The sequence below is a fragment of the Agelaius phoeniceus genome, unplaced genomic scaffold (assembly GCF_051311805.1).
Source record: "Agelaius phoeniceus isolate bAgePho1 unplaced genomic scaffold, bAgePho1.hap1 Scaffold_108, whole genome shotgun sequence".
NCBI classification, from domain to species: domain Eukaryota; kingdom Metazoa; phylum Chordata; class Aves; order Passeriformes; family Icteridae; genus Agelaius; species Agelaius phoeniceus.
This window is the reverse complement of record NW_027509874.1, coordinates 752095-775000: the sequence shown is the minus strand read 5'-3', so window position 1 is coordinate 775000 and position 22906 is coordinate 752095.

The window sequence follows — 22906 nt, the reverse complement described above, 5'->3', positions numbered from 1 at the left end:
CCCCCCCGCCGTGGCTTCCCCGTGACAGAGAAGCCTCGGAAGGAGAGCCGGCCCGCCGGGGGCCCTCTCCGACGCCACCCGAAAAGCCACATCGATCAGCCGCGGCTCCGCGCCAACGGCGACAAGGGCCCCACGGCCACGCTCCTGGGACAACAACGGCGACGGCCGCCCAGCCCACCTGCCCGTCGGATCGCTCGCTCGCCGCAGCAGAGGAGCGTGGGGGGTGCCGCCACCCGCCCGCAGCCGGCAACGGCGGGACTGGAGCGGCCCGGGGAGAACCCGGCCGAGCGTGCGAGAAAAAGTGCCACCGACCTGGCGGCCACGGGCCACCGGCGGCTTTCGCCCGGCCTCGCAGCGGTCGGCCTTTCCCTTCCGGAAAAAAAAGCCGGGGGACGGCACGACAAAAAAGGCACACGGAGGCGCGTTCGCAACGCCCCGTGCTAGCCACGGGGGCCACGGGGCCAGGGGCCCGCAGCAGGGGGGCCGAGTGACGGGCCTCAACTGCCTCCCCACCACGGACTCACCGGCATCCTGCCTCGCGCTGTCGTCGCAACGCTCCTCAGTGCCACGGCTTAGGGCCGCCAGAGAAAAAGAAAAAAGGCCCGCGGAGGCCTGGCGGGTGCCCCCCACACTCTGCCCGCCTCAACCGAAAGCAACGGACCCGGCGCGGCAAAGCCGGCCCCGCCCGGCACAGGCGGCTCAGTCGATCCGGCCACGACCGAGGTAGGCGAGGCACCGCCGCCTCGCCCAGGACCAGTCCGGGGGGCTCTCCGTCGGGTGCCGGGCCCGGCAAGTTCAAAAAAAAGAACTAGGCCAAAAAATTCTGCCCGCCACAAGGCGGGTCCCCGGCTTAAGGCCGAGGGAGGGGGACGGCTTCTACAACGCGGGCCGAGGACCGCCGCCACCGCCGAGGCGGACCGACGGGCCCAAAACCGCGCCCGCCGAGCGGGCCCCCGGCTTAAGGCCGGGCAGAAAAGGGACGAGGCGCCGCCGCCTCGCCTGCCACCGGTGCCCGGGGGGGGCCGCCCCCCCCCGTGGCGAATCGACCGGCAGAAGCCGGGCCGGAGCGGGACACGCTTGCGGCTTCTCTTTCTCTCTCTCTCTCACTCTCTTCTCTCTCGGCAACTCTCTCTCTCTGGGCTCGCTCTCTCTCTCGGCTCTCTCTCCCCGCCTCGCCTCGGGGCCGGCAAGCAGCTTTCTCGGATCGTCTTTCGCCCTTCTTTCTCTCTCGGCCTTCTCCGGATCCGCTCTTGCGCGGCCCTTCTCTCTCGCCTCCGCGGATCCGGCTCTTTCGCGTGCCCTTCTTCTCTCGCCTCGCCAACTGGACCCACTTTTCCCTGGGAAGGACGGGAGCCGGGACACAAAGGCACGCGCGCTTCGTCCCGGCTAGGCGGCACTCGCTTTGCCCTGGCGACCGCACGCGCGGCCGCTCCGCCTCGGACGCAGGTACGGGGTCAACCTGCGGGGATGCGGCCCGTCACCTCGCTCCCATAATACGGACAGACGAGTCCAAAGCTGCCCAGGCCTCCAAGAGGACCAATGCAGCTTGACCGGGGAGGGGCGCCAACGCAGGCCGCCTCCTACCATGACGCAGCCGGAGGCGGCTGACAACAGCGACCCCTTGGTGAACTTCCGCAGACGGCCGAGGCAACAGGTCTACCCGGCCGGCGCCGAAATTGCACTAAGTCCCGCCAGAGCGAGGTAGACCTGGTGTCCCCGGCCAGCGCCCGCCACCAGGGGGCAAGGCCGGCCCCCGGCGGACCCCGGAGCGAGGTAGACCTGATGTCCCCGACTGGAGCCGGGGTAGACCTGTTGTCCCCGACCGGAGGCGGGGTAGATCTGATGTCCCCGACCGGAGCCGGGGTAGACCTGATGTCCCCGGCCGCAGCGGAGGTAGACCTGATGTCCCCGACCGGAGCCGGGCTAGACCTGATGTCTCCGGCCGGAGCCGGGGTAGACCTGATATCCCCGACCGGAGGCGGGGTAGATCTGATGTCCCCGGCCGGAGCCGGGGTAGACCTGTTGTCCCCGGGCGGAGCCGGGGGCAAGACCTGATGTCCCCGGCCGCAGCCGGGGTAGACCTGTTGTCCCCGGCCGCAGCGGGGGGTAGACCTGATGAGCCGGGTCCGGCTCAGATCCATGGTAGACCTCCTGTCCCCCTGTTGTCGCCCGCCGCCCGGGCACCTCTCCGTGCCCAGCGACCCCGGAGCCGGGCGAAGCTCACAGCCTCATAACACCCCGGAGCCAGATGGCTCGATCGACCCCGTCCCACACAATGAACCCCAACCCCACCCCCCTTTCAAGACCATGACATGTTTTCCATTTTTTTGTTGTTGTTCTTTGGGGGGATTTGGTTTGGGTTTGCTTTGGTATTTTGTTTTGTTTTTTTTTTCGGGGGGGGGGGCTGTTTTGGGGGTTTTTTTGGGTTTTTTTCCAGTTGCTTTGGCTTTCTCTGATACTGATTTTTGAGGTTGGTTTTTTTTGGGGGGTTGCGGGGCTTGTGGTTTGGATTTGGGTTTTCTTGGGTTGTCCCCCCCCCCGGCCGCCCCCCCCCCGCCCCTTTTTCTTTTCTCCTTTCCTGAAAGAATGGCTCTTCTATTTGCTTGGAACGAGAAACTTATCCGGGAAAGCAAACCAACCAAAAAATTGACCCATTTGATTTCTTTTTCTTTCGTATCGGAAGCGCCCCCAGCCGAGCCGACGGGCAAGCCGAGGCCGGTGCTCTGCCTGCTGACACGCTGACCTGGCCAAACAGCGCCCCCACCACCCACCCCCCGCCCTGCCCCGCCACGCCCTCCTGGGGTGGACCCTACCCAGGCCGGCCCCCCTGGCCCCGATGCGGCTCGCCCCGCCCTGCTCTGCCTTTACCAGTGTGAGCATGTGGTGGTGTCAATGGAAGGCAAGCGTGGCTGGGACACGCTGCTCTGCGTTGATACCCACCACTATACCGTGGCTCTGCTGGCCGGGTGAGCCCCCCCTTCTCCCCATTGCTCCTGGCATTTGTGCCCTGTGCCCGGGCTGTCCCTCACGGTCCCCGTGGCTGTGGCCAAAGGGACGAGGGACAGCCAAGCAGACTGGAAAAGGCTGGGAAAGGAGGGTGGCCCAGGAGCGGCCACATCTAAAAGGGCCCAGGTCCCCTAGCAGGGTGGTGGGGAAAGACAAGAAGCGTGTGAGTCAGTGCTGGGAGAGGCTTCCCCCCACCCCGGCTCAGGGTCTTAGTGCCATTTTCCACCTTCCAGGGAGATGCGCCAAGCATCCAGGCCCTTGTGTAAAAGGATCTTATGCTGCCTCCTTGAGATGCTCAGCAAAGAGATGCCATACTGGGATTTCCCTGCCCTGGCATTCCTTGAGGAGGTGAGCCTGAAGACCAGCATGACCTGGCTGAGCTGCCTCCCGGCTCTCTGCCCTCTCGTCGCCGCAGCTGCCTGGGACGGTGCCCGCACCCTGCACTGCTGCCTGGGCCCAGCCCTGTGCGGCTCCGGGCTCCTGCCGGCCGGCTCCCCCGTCACTGGCCTGTGCCTTTCAGGTCCTCGAGAGCCTGGACTTGAGGGACTGCAGGGACAGCATCATGGATGTCTTGTCAAGGCACCTGCGGAGGGAGCGTGCGGACATTGGCAGCCAGCTTCTCAGGGTCCTCCTCCCTCCCAGGGACCATTCCCCGCTGGTGAGAAGGGGGCAGTGGCTGAAGCCCTGCAGGCAGCGTGGGGCTGGGCAACGCAGTCCTTGGCCTTGCCTGGCCTTTGGGCGCTGGGGCAGCTGCTCCCAGCTCTCCTGCCTCCCACTTCAGCTGCCCAAGTGCTTCAGGACAGGCCTTTGGCCTCTGGGCCCTGCGGCAGCAGGATGGCATTTCACAAACTTGCCTTCCGCACAGGCCGAAAGAATGTGGAGCCTGACCGAAGGTCTCGTGGAGCTCCTGCAGGTCAGGGTGACCACCATGCTACTGGACTATCTGTTCCTGGATAATGGTGCCCACATACCCAGCGCCATGGCCCTGCAGCTGGCTAAGGTGTTCCTGCCACTCTTTGACAACGTAAGGCTCTGTGCCCCCAGCCACGGCCACTGGCTGCTGCCCGGACAGTGTGTCCTGTGGAGATGCAGGCCTGTGCCACTGTGGGCCAGAATCAGCTGATGCTGAGCTCTTGCTGCCTTCCTGTTCTACAGGGTGATAGCCAGGTGCAGCAGCTCTCCATGACTGTCTTTCAAACGTTGATGTCTGCTGTAGAAGAAGAAGGAAAAACGCCCCTGATGACACAAGTGTGTCAGAGCCTGCTCCCACTCCTCTTCCACTGCCATGATGAGAAACTGCAAGTGGCAGAGGTGAGGACTCGTGGGCTGCTGCTGTCCCCCTGGCAGGGGGCTCAGCTGCCTCCTGCCCTGCGCCTGCTGGACCGCAGCCTCCTCCAGGCTGCGGCTCCTGTGCCCAGGGGTCTGGGGCCATCTCTGCGTCTCTGCTGCTCTCCAGACTTCTCGGGAAATGCTGCTTTGTGTGGTCAAGTTCCTGGAAAGGAAAGATCTTGAAAAAACTGTGAAGAAAGAGAAACTCTCGAAGTTCGCTGAGCTCCTGGTAAGGATGGCCTGCAAGCCCCAGCCTCAGTCTGGAGAAGGCCCCTGAGGGCGGTGCTCAGTGTGCGGGGCTGGCAGCTGTGCCCCTGCCCGCTGCTGCAGCCAGAGGCCGCGCGGGCTCTTCTCCAGGCTCCCGTGGGCCCGGTGTTGCTGCGGGGCGGGCCGGCACCACGGCTCCCCGGGCAGCAGCCGGCCCTCTGCCCTCTCCCCTCGGGAGACCTTGGCCAGCGGCTGCTGGCCGCGCCTCAGGGCTGTGTGGCCAGGGGAGGCCGGGGCTGGGCGCAGGCAGCGCCCGGCCCAGGGGCTGAGCCCGCGCCAACCCTTCCCTCATGCCGCTCTCTGCAGCTGGCAGAGGACAGGAGCCGAGTGGCCGAGCACCTGCGCCGGGCCCTGCGCTACCTGGAGAGCCCGCAGGAGCCCCTGCGAGTGGCGGCCATCAGCTTCATGGGTGAGCCACGAGCCCGGGCTCCCTCCCCGGCCCGCTACAGCTCGGCCCCGGCCCCGCCTGCTGCCCCAGCAGCGCCAGCTGGGCCCGGCGCCGTGGAGCCCCGCCTGGCCTGGGCATTGCTGCTGCCGTCCTCTGGCAGCCGTGCCCTGGGGCGGCAGCGTGCGCCAAGGGCCGGGCTGAGCCCTGCCGGGCCAGCAGCCCGTGTGGCCACAGCGCCGGCAGCGCCGCTGGCAGGGAGCTGTGCCGCTGGGGCCGTGACAGGCTCTGTGTTCACAGGCATGGCCGGGCGGCACCTGAGGGGGCAGCAGCAAGAACTGCAGCTGATCTGCACTGGTGAGTGAGGGCAGCGGGCTGGCAGCGGGGGCTGCCGGGGGAGAGCTGCAAGCCCTGCCCCGGCTGTGGAGGGCTCTGCTCCCGTGGCCAGAGCACACTGAGATTTCAGGGCCACGTGGGCCATTGGTGGCCAGCAGCTTCGGGCTGATCCCCTTGCTCCCTGCTCCCTCCTGGCCATGGCTAGAGCCGGCTGGAATGGCCCTGGCAGGGGGCTCTCCTGGGCTCCCCACAGATCTGGCTCTGATCGTGCCTCTGTTCCTCTCTCTTGCAGCCCTGGAATGCCTGACAGAGGACATGAGCAGTGCCGTGTCACAGCTGGCACTTGAAACACTGCATGTCCTCCGGGCAATACAGCGTGGGCGATATTCCACCATCTGGAGGCTGCAACATCAGCTGCGCAGGGCATGGAGGACTCGGCCTCGCCTGTCGAGGCTCGGCTGCCTGCTCTGCCGGGTGACTGAGGAGCAGAGCTGATCTGGGAGGCTGTCTTTGCTGGGGCAACCTGAGCCAGGGGTAAGTTTCCTTTTCCTTAAGATTTTTCTTTTCTTCTTTTTCATTTTCTATCTCGATTGTAAATAAATCAATTCTAAAGAATATGTAATTATATATATTATTCGATATTATAGATTACTGTAAAGAAATCAATTCTAGAATGTGTTATGATACACAGACTGCCAGGAGCTTTTCTTTGCTGCCCAGGGTGTGCAGGGCAAGAGGCGGGAAAGGGTGAAAAGGGTGCTTGTGCTCAGCAGAACAGCAGGCTGAGGGCTCCTGAGGCCCTGAGGGGGGCAAAGGGTGCATGTGCTCAGCAAGCTGCCCAGGTGTGCAGTGGGCAAGGGGAAATGGCCAGAAGCCCCTTGGCCTTTGCTGGTTCTGCTGAAGCCTTTGTGCTGGTGACAGAGTGGCTGGGCAGGGGCCGGAGCTGCGGGGATCCCTGTGAGAGCAGTGCCTGGAGATGGCCACAAGCCCTGTGCCAGGCAGGAAGCGCCCTCTGTGTCCTCTTGCCCGTCTGCTGCTGGCTGGATTGCTGAGGGCTCCCGGGTGCCTCTGGATGGGGCTCCTGTGGGGCTGTGGCGCTGCTGCCGGGCAGCTTGGCCGGGCTGGGGCAGGGCCTGAGGGGCTGGGGCAGAGCCTGAGGGGCTGGGGCGCTGGTAAGCCCTGAGCAATGGGGCTGTCAGAGGCCATAAGCAGCCCTTGTTTGCTTTGGGATCACCGTGATTTTGGGGGCAGTGCAGGTGGGAAGAGAGAAAGTGTGGGCTTCCCTCAGCCATGGCTGGGTTTTTCCCTACCATGTAGGAGTTGGGCCTTCCTCAAGGCCCTGACAGAGATAAGAGTTTTTCCCATTTTGCTTGTTTTCCCTTTTGGCACCTAATCTCTTTTCAAGAATGTGTTGTTTGTTTTTCCAGAGGAAGCGTTCTAGGTGGTCCAGAGTGGATGGGGAAGTGCTTGGGAGCAGCTGTGGCGTGTTGGCCTTGGAGAAGGCTGAGGCCATGGTTTGGGAGCAGCTTTTCTTGCAGCCGTGGCTGGCGTGAGGTGGGTCCCTGTGTGCTTGGCAGGGTGGGATCAGAGCTTTTGGGAGATGGCAGCGAGCACAGGAGCATCCTGCTCTGGGCAGCTGCTGAGGGCTGGATGTGCCGTGGCTGGCTGCAGGCTGGGCACATGTCCTGCCCTCCTGCTCTGCTGCCAAAGGCAGCAGGGATGGGCAGCTCTGGGCACAGCTCTGGGCACAGCCAGCACGGCCTGGGCACCGCAGGCCTTGGCACAAGGGCACAGGAGCCCTCAGCTGACGGGCGGTTTCTGCTTTCTCTCCTTGCAGCCAGGCTCTGCGGCTGCTGAGGCTGCTCTGGGCTCTGCCAGGGCTCTGCTGGGCTCAGCCCTGGGCCCAGCTGGGCTGGCTCTGCCCTCACATTGCTCTGACAGCTCTGCATCAGACGAGCCCATTGCGAGCACAGCGCCTGAGCTTTCTACTTTGGCAGCTGAGTGAGACTCTGCTGCAGGCCCAGAGATTGCAGCTGAGGACACACGTCCAATTGGCAAGGACCTAAATACTCCACAGTCCCAGCTGAACGCCTGGATCTCCCCAGAATGTTCTGTCTGTCCCACTCTTCATTCCTTTTTGGCTGGAATTGTGCAATTGCACTTTCTTCCTCCTCTAGAAGTGCCTGAGTGGGCCAAAGCTGGCGAGTGGGCCGTGTTCCTGAGGCAGTGCGGCTGATGGATGGAGAATTGCCCTTCTGCACTGCCAAACCAGAGCAAAAAGCCCTAAGTGGGACTTTGTGTCTCTAAGAAATCCCTGACAGTTTCAAAGGGAATGTGCAGCTCATTTCCAGGCTGAGAAGGAAGGGCATCTTCTAAAGGATTTGGGCTTTGACAGAGTTTCCATTCCCAGTCCTGCTTGGAGCTGGAAGGGCACAAAGCAATTTCCTCTTGCTTTGAGCACAATTTCAAATGGCAATGTTGGAAACAAAGCCCAAAATCTTTTCAAAGGCTGCTGGGGTCAGTAGGATGGATCCATGCCATCAGCACATTTACAATGTAAATAACTGAGTTCCCTTTTAAAAAAGATAATTTACCTCTTTAATGCAAGTTTCAGAAGTTTTTCACTAACACTTGGGTTTTGTTTTCATCTTTAACATTTTATATAGTTTTTTTTCTTTTTCCTTTTATTCCTGTAAATAGAAAACATGTCCTACAGAAGGAATGTCCTTTGCTCCTGGTTCCTGTGTGGAGCAGCTCCCTTCCTGCTGGCTGAGCTGCTCAGGCAGAGCCCGGCAGCTCCTGGCCCTGCAGGGCTGAGGCTTTTCCCCGTTGCTGGGCACGGACTGATGGAGCAGCACTGCTGAACACGGGCACACAGAGGGCCCAGCAGCAGCTGCCTTTGCCCACCTGAGGCTCCAAGGCCAACCTCTGAGCAGTCAGGGCTGGAAGCGACTGGCAGGATCTGATCCCTGACTCTGGGCCAGGGCTGCACAAATGACCCCACAGCAGCAGCAGCAGCAGCAGCAGCAGCAGATGCCCCTGTTCCCTCCCGTGTGCAGCGGTGTCACAGCAGCCTGAGGCACCTGGGAGCCCCCAGTGCCAGCAGGGACTTGAGATGGCAGCCCTGGGCTCCTGCAGGCTGTGCAAGGAACGGAGCTGGGCACTCCCTGTCCATGGGGAGCTTGCAGATGGAAAAGGCTGCTGTGCCCAGGCAGCTCCAAGGGCACAGAAAGGAGGGTCTGGTGTCGGGTCCGGCTGTCTGTCTCTGCCCCGACACGGGTAGAGTGGTTCTTTGGTCGGCGCGATGCAAAGGACGAGTCTGGACTCTTCAGTTTTTCGGTCTTCAGGTTGTTTATTATTTCTTATCTACAAAATTTTTCTGTCTGCCCAACAGAGGTCTGATCTGCAAGCAGTCACAGGCACTCTCTGACCACCCACGGGGCGGTCATGTCTTTTTATACTAAAACCTACGTATACAATATTTACCTTTATTTCCCAATGCTTTTCGTCCATGTTAGCAAGTGCACCTTCACCATAAACCAATCTCTAAGTGCCAACATCATCACAGGAGATGGAGGACAAGAAGAAGAAAGAAGAAGGACAAGACACGCTCTGATCCCTCCATCTTGTCTCCATAACCCCCCTGTACCAAAAACCTTAAAGTCTATATCTCACCCTCTAAATGTGTCTCTTTTACACCTTGTACTCTAAAGTGATTCTCTTGTCCTCAGACTCTTGTTACTTCTGTGGATGGATCAAAATCAAGCCACCAAACACTCTTGGCAACATTCCAGGGTTTTCGAGACCCCCAAGGGTTCTCCTGGCATCTCTGGACATCGGAAACAATGTGCTGAGATCCCACAGTCTGGAGCACTGGATCTGGGCCAGTGCCACAGTCCTGGGCAGCAGCCAGTGAGCCCTGGGGGAACAGAGGGCACAGCACGAGGGAGAGAAGCAGGCAAGGGCAGAGACTGGAGGAAGCCAGAGCCAGGAGCAGGAACAGCTGCTCCATTGCACTCTTGGAGAAAGCTCTTGGCTGCTTCAAAGCGCTGAAAGGCGTGAAGGGCAGAGAGGAGGCCACAGCAAACAATGCTCCTGTTTGCACAGCCTCCCCTCTCCGTGTCCCAGAAGGAATTGCATGGACTGGATTTGTGTCTCCGAGTCGTCTCGTTCAGCATGAGCAGCTCAGCACCAGCAGCTGAAGGAGCTGAAGCCTCAGGCCACAGGAGCTGGGCAAGAGGGAACTTTTGGAGCAAAGTAATGCTGCTAACATGGACCCAGCTGAATGCAGTGGATATCATCATGGAATCACAGAATCCTTTCTGTTGGAAAAGCCCTCTGAGCTCACCCAGTGCAGCCGCTCACCCAGCAGTGCCAAGCCCAGCACTAAAGCACGTCCCTGAAGTGCCAAGGCCTGGACACCAGCCCTGAGTGAGGCCTGGACAGCAGGCCCTGAGTCAAAGGTGGCCTCTGGATGAACCTTCCAACCAAAGGTTATCTTTGTATCTGCTCCCTGATGAGATATGCATGGTCATTAGCACTGTGATAAGATGTAGCCACTCCTTAGTGAAACATGGATGGACCTTTGTGTATTTAGAAGCCAGACAAGGCCATGAAATCTGACATCTGGCCTTGTGTGGGGCTGAAGGATCAAAGTCAGCTGCCTTGGCTCCTCCTTGAGGCCTGGCCAGCCTTTGGGAGGGAGCCAAGAGGAGGATGAAAGCAGATGTTGCCACACTAGAAGTGCTGTCAGTTTGTTCATGCAGCACTGTCAGAGCTGGGCCCTCTCCCAGCGGGGCTGGAGCCTCACCTGTGGCTGGAGGCACCTGCAGAAATTGCCAGTGCCCAGGAGTGGCTCTGCAGCTCTTGGCTGTGACAGCTTCCCCAGCTGCTGTGTGGATCTGGGCGGTGGTAAAGGCTGAGGGTAACTGGGGCTGGATCTTTCTCAATCACTGCAGGCAATCTTTGGTGGGGATGATTGGGTGCATTGCTGAGCCGCTCCTTTTGTGATTCTTTGCTGCTCTGAACTGCAGGAAATGACACTGATTCCTTCAGTTGGAGTCTGTGTCTTTGGTGCTGACTTTGGCCACTGGCAAAACAAAACTGGCACAGTCTGGCCAGATCCCAACCAAATGTCACTTGTTCAATGTAAATGTGAGGAATCAGTGCCATCAGAAATTCCCAGATGGGAAGCCCTTCCCTGGAGTTCCCTGGCTCTGGAGTGGGCTGAGGTTGGAGCCCCGTGGGAGCAGTGGGGCAGTCGGGTAAAAGAAGCTGCAGCCCTGGATGTCTTCAAATGCATCCAAAAATTGCACATGGAAAAGGAAAAGGACTTGTGGGTTTGGGCAGACAAAGATGAATTTGTTAAGAGTCCAATGGAAACAGCACCTTCAGAAGGAACAATTATTGTTGGAATGCTCCCACATGGAGCAAGAGAAGAAGGTTTTAATCTTGAGCTCAGCTGCATTTGTGCCAGTGAAATATCAATATACTAAATAACTATATGTATTTATTGTATAATAAGACCTTAATATATGTATATATGTATTTGTATATTTGTATATTTATATATATTATATATATATGTCTGTATCTATCTGTCTCTATATATATCAATATGTATATCTACATATGAAATAATAATAATGTGAAATAGTGCTGACAATACTAATTTGGTAGCTTTGGCTGCTCAGGGATGTAACTCTAAATACCCTACAGAACAGGATTGGCCAGGGCCCTACTGTCAGTGGTCAACGTTGTGAGATTGTAGACAATGAAAAAAGGAGGAAGGGATGAAATTGGCTATTTTCCTAAGGTTTGCTGATACTGTGATGCAGAGTGCTTTGTCTGTTGCTGTGAAAAATACAGTGATGAAGCCTGCAGGGTTTTTCATGTACCGGACTATGCACAAGCTGCAGGATTGGTTGAACGGGTGAAGGGGTTGTTAAAAGAGCAGTTGAAAAAATGAGGAGATGGGAAGCTTTGCCCATGGAGAACCCATCTCCCAGATGTGCTCCATGCCCTTAACAATGGCCCACGGGGGAAATGGAAACCCCCTGGCTGTGCACGGCTGCCCCCAATTTGCAAATCCAACCATGGGCAGTGAGACTTGGGCTGCCTGGAAAATTGTTCTGGCTGTGATGGCCCCTGGCAGGGCCAGCCCAGAGGCTGCAGGGCTGGGCCTTCATGCATTGGAATTAATGAGGAGCAATTCAAAGCAGATGAGAGCTATCAGTACTGAAACAGGAATTCAGATTCCTCCAGGACACTTTGCTTTGGTAACTGCTCCCTTGGAGCTTGGCCTTGCAAAGTGTTCATGTCATGGCAGGAGGAATTGATGCAGAATATCCAGGAGAAATTACAGTAATTCTGTTAAACAATAGTGAACAAGATTGGATTATTCAACCCCATGACAGGGTAGCACAATTACTGATATTGCAATTTTAGGAACGATTGTGAAAAAAGGAGCTCCAGCTCCAATCACCACCGTTTGTGGAGATAAAGGGTTTGGATGCAGCCGTCCTAATAATGGAGCCAGAGTGTGGGTCCGGAGGCCAAATGGCCCTCCCGAGGCAGCTGAAGGAGCAGCTCCTGGGAAAGACAACTCTGAGTCCTGAAACCTGGGCAGGAACAATGGGGATGTGTCCCTGCAGCCAAGGATTGTGTGTGAGAACAAGTAGATCTGACAGGATATTGTTTTACACATGCTGCCAGACCAAATCTCCCTGTTTGCCCCAAGGGCCCCTTTGGCAAATGCTCTGATCCACGGGGCTCCATGGGAAGGCTGCTGTGACACTGAGGGACTTGCACAGGAATTGCATCCAGGAGCCCGGGTGCCCCTCAGGGACTGGGACCCGGCCCCTTCCAGCCCGAGGGGAAAGGGCCCCCCCAGGCCTTGTTAGCCACAGACAGCATGGTAAAGCTGAACAGCAAAGGGCCTGGGGGCATTATTCTGGAATTAAAAAGGTGCCAGCTCCATGGACAACAGAATTGTTGTTCTTATCCCAAATGAGATTGAGAAAAAAGAATGAAGAACGGTGTCACTAAAGTACTACTGATGTCTGTAAGGTGTACCTTGATAGTCAGCCAGAATCTTTGTCTGCCACAAACACCTCTAGTGTTTGACCAAGGGGTTAGTCATCAAAATGTAATGATGAGTTCTGAAGGATTGCTGAGCTTCTTTTGTAATTCTTTGCTAATGATGATGTGCTTTGCTGAGCTTATCCTTTTGTAATTCTTTGCAGCTGTGCATGATATAAATGCCACAATTCCTTCAGTTGGTGTCTGTGTCTTTGGTAGTGACCCTGCCCACTGGTGAAACAGGGCCCCCTCTTGCCTAAGTGTTACCTGGGAAGGCAGAAACCCTCCCTCCAAAATTCCCCCCTTCCTCCTTGTTCCCCCCCTTCATACCCTGAGCATGATGTGCTCTGTTCTGGGCTGTGCCCGGGGTCAGTTGGGGTCACCTGTCCTGGCTGTGTCCCCTGCCAAGCTCCCCCGCAGCCCCAGCCCCTCCCCAGTGTGGCTGGACGAGGGGCAGGACAGGCCTTGGCTGTGCTGCAGCTCAGCAAGAACAAAACCATCTCTGCGTGCTCAGCCCTGTGCTCAGCACCCGGCCCAGCAGTGTCTCAGTGCCAGGGGCTGTGCCCTCAGTGCCTGCCAGGGCTTTCCATGGCAACTGCCAGGCCAGGTGACCCAGGTGTCCCCCCAGTGCCGGTTGCCATGGAAACAGTGCCCAGCGCTGCCCCTTTCTGTCTGGCTGACCTGGCCTTTGGCCCTGGCAGTGCCCTTGGCTGCTGGTTCCTGGTGCCCAAGCGGCCAGCGTGGCACAGGGCAGGTGGCCATGGCACAGCCCCAGCAAGGGATCCCCTCTGGCCCCGGGCACTGACACCAGCCCTGAGCAAGGTCCGGCTCCGGGCATTGGTTGCCTTGGCACCAAACCAAGGAACGGGTCCCCGTTGCCGTTGCCATAGCACCTGGTGGCACCAACCAGTGTCACTGCAATTGTACCTGGAACAGCCTGGGCACCGCTTTGTCCTCAGGGTTGCCATGGCAGCCCAGGGCAGCAACAGCTCTGCAGGCAAGGGGCCATGGAACCTGGCTGCAGAAATGGCTCCTTGGGCTGCTTTCCAAGGAAACCTGAACTGATGGCGGTTGCCATGGCACCCAAAGCCAGCACTGGGGTCCCTGCAGTGTCCATGGCAACAGCCCCTTGCAATGGCTCAGTGCAGGTTGGGATGATGATCCACCCTCACAGCTGGCCCAGGCAGGTCTGGAGTGGTCTCAGTGGCACCTTGGGCTTGGCACACACTTGAGGAGGATGTCTGTTTGCAATGGAGAAACTCAGGAGTTTTAGATTGCTTGAAAAAATTAAAAAGTCAAAATCCCTCTTCAGCTGAGTGAAGCCACTTCTCCAAGCAAAGCAGGTCCTAGGTGAGTGAGGAAAGACAGGATGGGGTTGGGGAATGTGGAGCAGGGTCATCCACACTGATCAGACCTCAAGGCACAGCTTCTCTGACCAAGCCAGACTTCCTCAAGAGTGTCCCTGGGTCAGTATAAGTCACTGAATGCTGCAATCCCCTCTTGTATACTAAGAAAAGTAATAAAGGACACTATAAAATATGATACATATTTCCTAGAAGCTCTTTGAAATATTTTTCCATACCTGCAGCAGGAAAGCTTCCTAACGAACTGCCCCAGAGCAGAGGGAAATCAAGGCAGAGCCATGGTTTGTTAGGACTATCTTGGTCCTAATGAGCCCTGTAGTGCATTTGAAGCTGAGCCCTGGAACCTCAGGGCCTGAGAGGAGATTGCAAAAAACTTTCCAGGAGTAAAAGTCAGAGGAAAAACCCCAAAGTGTCTCAAAGCATGAATGGGTCCCACTGAGGTCAACACAGTCTCCTCATGGACTCCTTGGAGGAGAGAATTGGAGGCCAGGATTACACAAAAACCTCTCAAAGACTCAGAGTGAAAAGGAACATCCAGAGTACCTTAAAAACCTTGAGTATCTCAAAGTATTAATGAGCCCCACTGAGTGTCAGTACAAAGCTCTCCAGGGACTCATTAAAGCAGATAATTGGGGCCATGACTGCACAAACCTCTCACAGAGTCTGTATCAAAAGGAAAAAACAAAATACCTTAAAATAACTGAAGTACCCTGAAGTATTAATGAGCCCCACTGAGTGTTGTTACTGACAAAGCCTCTCCAGGGAGTAATTACAGCAGATAATTGGAGGCCATGATTGCAGAAACCTCTCAGAGACTCCAAGGCAAAAGCCAAACCCAAAGTCCTTTGAAAAAGCTGCAGTCCCTGCAGGGAGCATTCAGGAGCCCCCAGGGCCATTGCTGAGCAAGGCTCCCCAGGGACTCCTTGCAGCAGATCCTTGAGGCCACTGGGATGTGGGCTAGGGGGGGATGCTGAGGGCAGCACAAGGGGCTGACAGTGCCCAGCCTGGCTGGGGCTGGGCCAGGAGGCCCCAGGGCCTCAGGACAAGGTGTCTCCTCCCAGCCCTTGCTGGCACAGGCCCTGCTGTGGCCCAGGCCACCAAGACTTGGCTTCTCTTTGTCCCCACCTGTCATCACTGCCTGCAGTTCTCTGCTCTGCCTGGGGCCTGGGGACACTTGCTCAGTCGTGTCCCTCTCTGGGACCCATTAAAAGTCCAAGAAAGTTTGGAGTTGGATTCCTGCCTTGGAGTTCTGGAGAAGTTTCTTCAGCTGCCTCTCAGGGACTGATGTTCAGGGCCTGAGCACAAAGCCCCAGAGGCTGATTAAAGTCCTTGGGCTGTGTCTGTGCTGCTGAGCTGGGCTGGGCTCCTGGCCCAGAGGCAGCTCCTGGTCACCAAGAAGAGCTTCAAAAGCACATTTCTCTTGATGAGCAGCTCTTGTGCCAGCCCAGCAGGGCTGGGGCACTGCCTGCAGCCAGCCCGGGCACAGCCCAGAGGCACAGAGAGCTTCAATCAGTCAGGGCTGGGAAGGAGCTGAGAAGTGCCTGGGGCACAATCACTGCCAGCCCTTGGCACAGGAACCTCTGGCTGCAGGACAATGCAGCTGCAGCTCCTGGAGCCATCTCCTCAAGCTGGAACATGCCAATGCCTGCAGAGCCTGTGAGTACATTCTCTGCTTGTCTCTTGTGCAGAGCAGCCAGGGGTGCCCAGGGCTGTCCTGCAGAGCAGGGTCCTGCAGCCCAGGGCGCTGTGCTGGGGCAGGGACTCTGCTGCCTGCCAGGGACAGCTCTCAGCCAGCCCTGGCAGCTGCTCCCAGCACTGGGGGACAAGATCTGGGTGGCAGGAGACAGCTGGTGAGGCTTGGGAGTGTTCTCCTTGTGTGGGGAGGATGCTGCATTGTTCAGGACTGCTCCCAGCATGGCATTTCACTGCAGAACATTTCCAAGTAGATTATACAAGCAGCACAGCAAGGCAGGGCCTGCATAAAGAATAAAATTCTGCTTTTTTAATTTACTGCTTTGGGTAGCCTGGGTGGGAAATTACTCATAGATATTCATCTCTCAGTTAAGGTTGGAATAGTAAAAACATTTTATCTCAGATATGAATAAACCAGTTAGTGACAGAAATCAGCACAGGGCCCCTCACAGGCAGCCTCAGTGTTGCTTTTCCAGCCTCCTCAGGGTTGCTCTGACATTGCCATCAGAGCCTGCAGAGCCAGAGCTGCCCCTGGGCAGTGCCTGAGCTGGGAGGGCTCTGCAGGGCAGAGCTGAGCCCCCAGGGCTGGGCTGGGCTCTGGCAGCACTGGCAGGGCCCAGCCCTGGGCACAGGGAAGCAGCTGCTGGCAGGGACAGCTCCAGGCAGCAGAGCCCTGGGCAGGCAGCGGGGGGAAAGTGCCCCCAGGCTGTGCTGGGAAATTTCAAGTCCTCTCCAAACCCAACTATTCCATGATTACTTTTCTTACAGATCCCCATGCCAAGGCATCACAGCAAATGTCCAACAGCAGCTCCATCAGGCACTTCCTCCTGCTGGCATTGGCAGACACGTGGCAGCTGCAGCTCCTGCACTTCTGCCTCTTGCTGGGCATCTCCCTGGCTGCCCTCCTGGGCAACGGCCTCATCATCAGCGCCGTAGCCTGCGGCCACCACCTGCACACGCCCATGTTCTTCTTCCTGCTCAACCTGGCCCTCGCTGACCTGGGCTCCATCTGCACCACTGTCCCCAAAGCCATGCACAATTCCCTCTGGGACACCAGCAACATCTCCTACACTGGATGTGCTGCACAGCTCTTTTTCTTTCTCTTCTTCATTTCAACAGAGTATTTCCTCCTGACCATCATGTGCTACGACTGCTACGTGTCCATCTGCAAACCCCTGCACTACGGGACCCTCGTGGGCAGCAGAGCTTGTGCCCACATGGCAGCAGCTGCCTGGGCCAGTGCCTTTCTCAATGCTCTCATGCACACGGCCAATACATTTTCCCTGCCCCTGTGCCATGGCAATGCCCTGGGCCACTTCTTATGTGATGTGCCCCTGATCCTCAAGCTCTCCTGCTCACACTCCAGTCTCAGGAAAATTGGGCTCATTGTGGTTAGCCTTTGTTTATCATTTGGCTGTTTTGTGTTCATTGTTTACTCCTATGTGCAGATCTTCAGGGCTGTGCAGAGGATCCCGTCTGAGCAGGGACGGCACAAAGCCTTTTCCACCTGCCTCCCTCACCTGGCCGTGGTCTCCCTGTTTATCAGCACTGCCTCATTTTCCTATGTGAAGCCCCCCTCCATGTCCTCCCCATCCCTGGATCTGGCCCTGTCAGTTCTGTATTCGGTGGTGCCTCCAGCCCTGAACCCCCTCATCTACAGCCTGAGGAACCAGGAGCTCAAGGCTGCAGTGTGGAGACTGATGACTGGATGGTTTCAGAAACATTAAAGTGCTGGCCAATTTCTGCAAATCACTTGTAATAAAAGTTGGTTTTGATACTTGTTGGTTTCATTTTGGAGGTTCTTTTTCTTTGTTTTACTTTATTAATGTTGTCTGATACTGTTAGATTGGATGTGACCTACACACACGTGATTAGGATCAAAGAAGAAAATGTTTTTATATTTCATGTTCTCTAGTTTATATACTTTTAAGAAAACATCATTTTAAGTCATTAATTACGTCACAATAACTTATTATATTAATTAGAACAAAGCTATTAGTATCAATATAATTGGCAAAAGTTTTACAGAAATTTAATAAGCTATGCATACACATTTACTTATGCATCTAATCTACCTAACAAAAATCTACATGTATCTTTTCTAATCTATTCCCATGCTAATGCCTTGTCTTCTGTCTTGCTATGGATACAATCTAAAATCATCAATTGTTATTTCATCTATTAACTCAGCTTTGCTTGTAAGTTAGCTGTCAAGCCTAACTATATGGTCCACAGAGAAATGTCAATGTTTCTGCCATTTCCCCTTTTGTTTCTCTCCACCTTCCCTGTGCCCACAGACTGTGTCAATGAGGGGCTGCACTCTTGGTGGCTTTAAATGAACTAAAGGATCACCCAGCAGAGTTTTCTGCAGAGATGCCCTTGTGTTCCCTTCTGTAGAGCTGCAGCAGCAATGTCTGTGTGCAGAGCTGGGGCAGATCAGTGCTGGCCCAGCAGCTGTGCCCAGCAGCAGCAGCAGCAGCACTTGGTGTTGCCAGTGCTGCTGCCGTGGGCCTGCCCCGCTGCCCTGGTGGCCCTGGTGTTGCTGCAGGGCCTGAGTGCTCTCGGGGCCGGGCACAGCCCTGGGGGTGGCAGTGCCGGGGCTGCAGCAGGGACAGGCCATGTAATATAAATCACCTTTGATGATTCCTTTGGGTTTGGTTCTGGGTTTGTTCTTTTTTTCACCATGTTTGATTTATTTAATATTGTCCACAAAGAAAAGCCATTGGTTTTGCCAGTTCTCATTTTGTTTCTCTCCATCTTCCCTGTGGCCACAGTCTGTGTCGGTGAGGGGCTGCACTCCGTGTGGCTTGAAAGAAACTAAAGGATCTCCCAGCAAAGTTTTTTTCCAGAGATGCCCTTGTGTTCCCTTCTCTGGAGCTGCAGCAGCAATGTCTGTGTGCAGAGCTGGGGGCAGATCAGTGCTGGCACAGCAGCTCTGCTCCTGCTGGCCACACTATTCCTGAGCCAGGCCAGGAGCCATTGTCCTTCTTGGCCACCTGGGCACACTGCTGCCTCCTGTCCAGCCTGCTGTCCATCAGTCCCTGCAGGTCCCTTTCTGCCTGGTTGCTGTCCTGGAACTCTGTCCCCAGCCTGTAGCACTGGGGCCAAATATCAGGGCCTGGCACTTGGATTTGTTAAACCTCACCTTGTTGGATTCAGCCCCTGGATCCAGCCTGTCCAAGTCACTGTGCAGAGCCCTCCGACCCTCCAGCAGATCAACACTCACATCCAGCTTGGTGACATTTGCGAAGATGTCCTTGGTTCCATGGGGTCCCTCAGGGTCACAATGGCCTCTTGGTTACACCAGGCCCTGCACTGTCACACTGGTCTCCTTGGCTCCATGGGGTCTCAAAATGTGACAATGGTCCCCTTGGTTCCATGGGGCCCTGGGATGTCACAATGGCCCCATGGTCACATGAGGTCCCACACTGTCACCATGGTCTCTGTGGTTCCACAAGTCCCCTCAGTGTCACAATGGACTCCTTGTTTCCACGAGGCCACACAGTGTCACAGCATTATTCCAGATTCCTCAAGGCCCCATTGTGTCACAGTGGCCCCTTGGTTACACAGGATCCTGCAGTGTCACAATGTCCCCTTGGTTTTTCAGTGTCAAAATGGTGAAACCCCTTGGTTACACGAGGCCCTGCAGTGTCACAATGGCCTCTGTGGTTCCACGAGGACTCAGAGTGTCACGGGGCACTCCCTGGGTGCATTTTACCCCACAGCACCACCATGGACCCCTGGTTCTGTGGGGCTGCATGGTGTCACCATGGTCCTCTTAGTTCCACGAGACCCTGCAGTGTCACAATGGCCCCAGAGTGTCCCAATCATCAGAGAATGACAGAATCAAATAGGCTGGAAAAGACCTTTGGGATCATCAAGTCCAACCCATGCCCTAATACTGCCTTGTCACCCAGACCATGCCACTGAGTGCCACTGGAGAGGGACAGTGACTCTGCCACCTCTGCCCTGGCCAGCCCATTCCAGTTCCCACTCACCCTTTCTGTGAAGAACTCCTTCCTATTGTCCAGCCTGAGCCTCCCCTGGTGCAGCTTAAGGCTGGGTCTTCTTGCCCTGCCCTCCAGCAGATCCACACTCACACCCAGCTTGGTGCCATCTGCCATTTGTGAATGCTGGACTCGATCCCCTCACCCAGACCATCAGTGAAGATATTAAACAGGACTGGGCCCAGCACAGACCCCTGGGGACAGCACCAGTGCCTGGGCACCAGCTGGGTGCAGCACCATCCCCACCCCTCTCTGGGCCCAGCCTCCAGCCAGCTCTTAAATCTCCCAGCCAGGAGGGAACCTGCCCAAGCCGTGGGCTGCAGCTTTTCCAGGGAATGCTGTCAGAGACAGAGTCAAAGGCTCTGCTGGAGTCCAGGCACACAACATCCACAGCCTTTCCTGCATCCACAGGTGGGTCACCTGGGCATAAAAGGAGACCAGGTTGGTCAGGCAGGACCTGCCACCCCTAAATCCATGCTGGCTGGCTCTGATCCCTGGGCCATCCTGTGGGTGCCCTGTGATGGCACTCAAGGTGATCTGTTCCATAACCTTGCCAGGCACCCAGGTCAGGCTGACAGGCCTGGAGTTCCCCAGCTCCTCCTTCCAGCCCTTCCTGGGGATGGGCTCACACTGGCACCTCCAGTGCTCTGGGCCCTCCCTGCTGAGCCAGGACTGATGGTAAATGATGGAGAGCAGCCTGGGGAGCTCATCCACAGCTCCCTCATCCCCCTAGGATGGATCCCATCTGCTCCCAGAGACACCTGCGAGCATCTGAGTGGCTCAGCAGGTCAGCAGCTGCTTCCTCCTGGATTCCAGGGGGCTGTTCTGCTCCCTGTGCCCATCTACCAGCTCAGGAGAACACTTGTCCTGAGGACAACCTGTCCTAATATTGAAAATTGAGACAAACAAGGTGTTAAATAGCTCAGCCTTTTCCTTATTTTTAGTTACTATATTCCCCACTGCATCCAATGAAGAGTAGAGGGTCTCCTTCTCCCCTTTTCCTATTAAATTTTATATAAAAACATTTTTATTTTTTTACAGAAGCTGATAGGTTAAGTTCTGATTGAGTTTTCAACTCTCAACTTTTCTTTCTGCATAACCGAATGACATCCTTAAACACTTCCCGAGTTGTCAGTCCATTTTCCCCTTTTCCCACAAAAGCTCCATGCCCTGCCAGGACAGCCATTTTCCTCACTGGCTCATCTTTTGCCACACTGGGACAGGCTGCTCCTTCCCCCTTAAATTACCTTCTTGAAATGTGTGTCCTTCCTGGACCCCTTTGTTTATAAGGGGTGTTTCCCTTAAAATAATTCAGTACCTGATTTTATATTCCCCAAATCAGCATCCTAAACAGGCCAAAGTCTGCCTTTCCGAATTCCAGTGTGGAAGTTTTGTTGCTGCCCTTCCTTCTTTCACAGAACATGGAAAACTTGATTATTTCATGGTCACTGTGCCCCAGGCAGCCTCTGAGCCCCACATCTGCCCCCAGCCCTTCTCTGTTTGTGAACAGCAGCAGACAGAGCTTTCCTTGGCAGTGGGAGTGTCACCAAAAATTCAGTGAAACAGAAAACTCCTTAACCCCAGTGTAGCATTAAGAAGCAGCATTCTTTATTCAGCTGGATGCACGGGGGAGAGCTCCTCCCAAAGCCCTGCAGGCTGAGTACAGGAAAGTTTCTGTTTATATTCTGTATTTTGCACACATATTCATTGATTGTCCCGGACTAAACATACATATGATAATCATTTCCCCAAAATCATCAGCATATTCCCCCTCCCTTGTACCCATGCGTTCTTCTGTGCTGGGGGTCTCTCTGGTGGTCCCTGGTGGTCGTGGACCCCAATGTTCCAGTGGGCCTGGCTGAGCTGGCAGGACCCTGAGGCTGCTGAACTTCCAGTTCCCCTTCTCACACAATGGGCCTTGTGTGGTTTCCATAGGCCTGGGGATATGGAGAACAAGCTCCAGGTGTCAGCTCACCTGGTGGAAACAATTGATCATCTGGTAACATGAGATCACAGAGTGGGCTATGACATCACAGAGTGGGTAATGTGAGGTCATTGATGAGCTATGATATCACAGACTGCCTCTGTGACATCACAGAGCCAGCTGTGACATCACTGGGCAGACTATGACATCACTGAGTTGGCTGTGACATCAGAGACCAGCTGTGTGACATTGAAGAATGGACTGTGAGCTCACAGAGCAGGCTGTGACATCCCAGAGGGGCTGTGTGCCATCCCAGCAGGGCTGTGTCAGGTCACTGGGTTGGTCACTCGGCCCCAGCTCCCCCTCACAGTTTCTCCCAACAAGTCCAATGCTGTTCATGCCCAGCAGGGTCCCTGTCCCCCGGGATCCCCCCGGCCCACCTGGAGCCACAGCCTCCACCAAAGGATGTTCCACAGGATCCACCCCAGAGCCTGACAGGGGACAAGGGGCCACGGCTGTGTCACCAGGACATCAAGGACGTGGATTATCTGGTCACTGTGGCCTGGGTTGGGTTGCCCAGGGCAGGAAAGATGTCTGGCAACTGGAGCAGGGTCTGGGAAGGGCCTCCAAGGTGGGGCTGGAGCCCTTGGGCTGTGAGCAGAGGCTGAGGGAGCTGGGCTTGTCCAGCCCAGAGCAGGGAAGGCTGAGGGGCTCCTCATCCCAGCCTGGCAGTGCCAGCGAGGAGGGGATGGAGAACACAGAGCCAGGCTCTTCACCGGGGGCCTGGTGGGAGACAAAAGCCAATGGGTGGAAGGGGAAAGAGGGGAGATCAGCCAGGACAGGAGGAGATGAAATGAGTCAGGCTGGTTTCAGCATTTCCTCAACAGCAAGAGCAGCCTGAGCTCCCTTCTCCATCCACCACTGAGAGCTTTGCAAATCAGGAATTGTTGGAGCTGTTTTGCCCCCACTCCAGGATGAGCATCCTGATACAAGAACTTAATTGTGTTTATATCTGTCACAGAACAATGTTTGTCAAAAATTAACTTTAGTATGAAAATCACTTGTGGGTGGTGGACTTATCAGGCACTGCTGGGACATTGCACATGGCTCAGGGAAGAGCGTGATTGTTATTAAATTGTGTCCTGTTCAACCATGGTCTGTTGGCCATGAAGAGAAACTTTCTGTGCCTCTGAGTCTCACCAGTTCCTGACCCCCAAAGGACACAAACCTGATGAGTTGTGGTTCCCACTCCAGTGGTGGCACTTGCACCTCCCTCCATAGCCAGAGCAGAGCTCCCTTGTCCCAGAGAGTCCCTGGCAAAGGAAGGATGAAGGAACCAGGATAGGCTGTGGGGATCAGGGGCAGAGCCAGGGAGAAGAATGACTTTTGCAGTTGATGGAGCTGTGCCTTCCCTTGGCTCTGTTGGCTGACAAGAAATGAACATCCCTCTGTGTCTCGGGCAGCTCCTTCTCCAAGGAAAGCAGGTGGGAGTTGGAGCCAAGGAACTGAAAGCTGC